The sequence below is a fragment of the Tupaia chinensis genome, unplaced genomic scaffold (assembly GCF_000334495.1).
Source record: "Tupaia chinensis unplaced genomic scaffold, TupChi_1.0 Scaffold000706_1, whole genome shotgun sequence".
NCBI classification, from domain to species: domain Eukaryota; kingdom Metazoa; phylum Chordata; class Mammalia; order Scandentia; family Tupaiidae; genus Tupaia; species Tupaia belangeri.
The window spans coordinates 6,692,374-6,696,521 of NW_006160229.1; the positions used below are offsets into that span (position 1 = coordinate 6,692,374).

General features: G+C 41.8%; 1 long non-coding RNA gene across 1 annotated transcript in view; it reads left to right on the forward strand.

Annotated features, from left to right (window-relative positions):
• The first annotated feature begins 2,413 nt into the window (after positions 1–2,413).
• The window catches only part of LOC102496643 (uncharacterized), a 3,637-nt gene continuing 1,902 nt past the window's right edge, over positions 2,414–4,148 (forward strand). The window contains exons 1-2 of the long non-coding RNA XR_336321.1: positions 2,414–2,508; positions 3,450–3,618. This is a non-coding gene — a long non-coding RNA (uncharacterized LOC102496643). The remainder of the gene's footprint in view (positions 2,509–3,449; positions 3,619–4,148) is intronic.

Consider the following 4,148-nt stretch of genomic DNA (forward strand, 5'->3'; position numbering starts at 1 on the left):
GAGCAAGGCAGGACACAAAAGGCCATGCACTGAGTGACTCTGTTTATGTGGAACATCAGGAACAGGAAGCACTCCAGAGACAGAAAGTGGATCCCTGGTAGCTGTATATGATGGTTTTGTTTCTTTTCAGGTAACTAAAATGCTCTAACCAAGCTAGATTATTGTAACACTGGTAATGTAGTAAATATAATGGACTGTATAGTTACCAAAATTTAAAAGGGTGAAATTTTTATCAAGGGAATTTACATAAAATCCTCGGCACTTACACTGTTATGTTCTGAATGGAGAATTTGTCCTGAAAAGACTATGGAGCTAAGTTACCTCTTCCTGGAACTGTGGCTACTCCACTAACACTTAGGGCCACAGTACAAGGTCATAGGAGAAACAACGGTTTATTGTAAACCAGTACTTTCCATCCACAGACAGCAAAGTATGTGATGCCTCCAGATGGACCTTGGACAACTGCCATAGGCTACATGTCCTTTGGTCCCTGATGCCCTTCTTTCATTGTAGAGGATGTTCAAACACCACAAGCATGTTCTGGCCTCTATGTTTGCCACTGAGGAGACCTGCAGTCACCCCTATACCTGCACAGCACACCCTAAGGACATTGTCTCTACACTGCCTACCATGTGGGCAAAGTGCCTGGGTACATTCCCTGGAGTGTCTACCAGGACAGGGACAGAAAAGCCCAATTCAAACCAGGAAGGGAAGAGCAAGGCTATGTCCTCCCCTCACTCTGACAGTGAACCCCACACACACAGACTCATGTCTTCCTGTCCCAGCCCTCCCTCTCCCTCTGCTCATGGTGCTACTCACCAGGATTGTAACCAGGTGGTGCCCTCTGGTGGGTGCTGAGAAGGAGAAGCTGAGGCACAGTCTGGGAGAAATGAGGAACCAAGGCTTCACAGTTTACAAGACAGGTCTCAACTGACTGATGTTCAATGGAGGCAGGATGAGGTTCACTGACTAGTGCAAGCCAGACATTCCCTCCTGGGTGTCCAGGAATACACACTTCGGAGTCTGGATGCAACTGGTCTCAGTTCTCTCCTCTCAGAAGCTGCAGGCACACCAGCATACATTTTGATAGCCAATAAGACGAACTTCTTCTCATAGATAATCTTCCACATTTTATGTTGAAGATAAAATTTGGTAAGCTCATCACCCAGTTCAATATACACACACTCAAATCTTGTGTTTTATGACTGGGGCTGCATTGAATTCGTAGATTAACTTTGAGGAGAACAAATGGCATTTTAAAAATTTTTCTTTTTGTAACAAATTAACAATTTTTTAACTATTATTATTTTTTAAGAATTATTTTAACTTTATTTACTATTATTATTTTTCAGTATTTCCAGAGAGATACAGAGAGGGGGGGAGAAGTGAGAAAGCAAGCCTCCAGGTCTGGGACTCAAACCACAGTCACCCATGTGGGAGTCCAGCACCATTAGCCATCACATCACCTGCTGGCCCCTTAAACTATTATTTTAATGTCCAAAATAGAATTTCAAATGAATTCCATTTATAAGTTTTCCTGAATCATATTCATACTTGTTTTATGTTTGTGACCAATGTGAAAAGGATATTTTATTTCTGCAATGTTCCCTCTTAATTAGAAAGGTAAGCAAATATTTATGTATTTAAGTGGTATCCATCTCCTGTCCTACTCTAGGTATGTTACACGGCTTTCTAGAAAGGCACTCCTGAAGGAGAAAAACAATATTTCACTTCCTCTTGTTAATAAAAAAAGTCTGACTAGTAAGTCCTCATCTCTCTACAATTTATTTTATACACAGAACACAGGAGTCAGAGAATTTTTACATGGTTCTTTGTGGGGTAGGAGGAAGCCTAGATGACTGAGCCTTCTGGGCTCCTCGTACACACTCCATGCCTCAACTCCCCCAGTTGTTTCGTGTGACAGAATGGATCAGCCAGTGTGGAGGCCACTCCCACCTCCTCCTAACAGTCACATCAGTTTTTCAGTAGAATGACACTATAAATGTACAAAGTCTCATCCTCAGTGTGATCTTGCTGAAAGCCAGGATCAGAGACTGGAAGGTAACTCAGCTGGAGATGTCTGACTGTTCAGAGTGGAAATGTCTGTATTATGCACCCAGTTGAGGTGAAATATGTCTGATACAGGGGGAATAATAGGGCCATGAGCAAGGCTGGATTCAGAGCTTAAGAAGCAGATAAGAAGTTCTACCTGAGACTATGCTTCTGCTTGGGAGTTTAATTTCCACTCCTCCTTCCGGCCACTTCTTTTCTTCCTATTCTACCCTGGACCAGAAGTTACCTAGGCGATACTGGGCAGTTGGATCTTGCCAACAAGTGAGGTCACTGGGTTCCCAGGTCCATTGTGAGTCACCATGACACATAGTGTTTAACCAATCAGGCCCAGGGACTCAAGGAAAGAAATTGAGCGAAGCAAAGAGAGGCTTCACTCTCTCACTTATTACCCTGTTTTCCAGACCTTTCACCCAAGACCCCTGAGTGGTCTGACAGGTAAAACACTTTTGAGTACTGAGATTACATGGCATCTGTTTGTTCCACAGACTAACTAATCTATCTGTTGAACACCTGCCCTGTTTGGTAATTGGGAAGGGGATCGGGCAGTCATCTGCTCAAAGTGATGCCAGGATATCCTATAGATAGGTGGATAGAAGCACAGGCTTTAGATCCAGACCTTTTCAGTTATAATCTCAGTTCTGTGTAACCTTGGAGAAGTCCTTTGATCTCTCTTGGGAGCCAAAAAATGGGCACAACACAAGGGGCACTTGTCCCTGGCCTCAGCCTTGTGTCACATTACAATAAAGTACTTCTCAAGGCTTTGAGGGTGCAGTATAGTGAGGTATCTGAGGTGAACATGGTCCTTCAACTGCAGGGATGGACTTTGCAGTTGGAAACTTAGCGAGGTGGGCATTGGCAGCAGAAACCAGAGAGCACTGTAGACTATGGAGCAAGATCCATATCTGCTTTGCCAGTGATTCTTGAAGGAGGTAAATTCTATTTGAATCTACAGTGTGGAAAGAGATGTTGGAACAAGGAAACACATTATAGCTCCCTGGATCTTTTAGAAGGAAAAAAAAAATCAAGTGAAATATAATGGATTTTGTTAGGGATAGATTTAAAAACAGAAACATAGTAGTTACCACTTACCCACAGATTTGTTTTCTGAGGATTCAGCTAATTGTGGTCAACTCTGGTCTGAAAATAGCAGATTTTTTGAAAGAGATAAAGGGACAGTGTCTACTGATTGAGAGAGACAGAGACTACATCCATATACTGTTTATTACAGGATATTCTTATAATTACTCTATTGTATTAGTAGTTATGCTTGGTGATCTCTCACTATGGTAATTTATAAATTCAACCCTATGACATGTACTCACATGTAGTGAAAAGCCTAGTGTATGAGTAGTGCTAAGTATCATCAATGGTTTCAGATATCCGCAAGGGTGTTGGAACGTAACCCTGTGAATAAGGAGAGACAACTGTAGCCACTCCACCTGTGGAACAACGTGAACAACACGTGCAGAAGAAAACACATTTACAAGGCCGGGGAAAACTAGAGCAAAGAAGAAGGCATCTCCAATATAGCAATAAAGGTTCAAGGTAAAATTAGGCTGGGTGTGACGATTAAGTGACAGTTGGGAAATAACCTGATACTTTGACCACACCTCGCAATTGCTGCCCTATTGCTGCCCACCCAGCCTTCCTCCCTACAGCCTCTATCCTCACATGTCCCACTACCCTAGCTCTCACTTCTGCTCTCATCACTGTGCATTCCTTAGATCATGTCAAGCATGCTCTCATCTCATGATCTTTGCATAGTCTGCCCACTCTCTTTAGAGGGCTCCTACCCCAAATGCCCACCTGACTAACATCACCTTTTTTAACAATTTGGTCAGCTACTGCTTTTTTTTTTTTAATTTAATTTAATTTATTTAAATTTATTTATATTATCATCATAATCTTCTTTATATTACATTGGGTTACATATAACTTTACATTGACTTCCATTGCTTTTTCAAAAGGGAATGCCATGCATGTCAGTCAATACAGAGACATCAATCTCCCCGCTTTATCATTCAATGTCTTTTCCATGCATTTCCCAATAATTATCATTATTATAATTTTTTAAA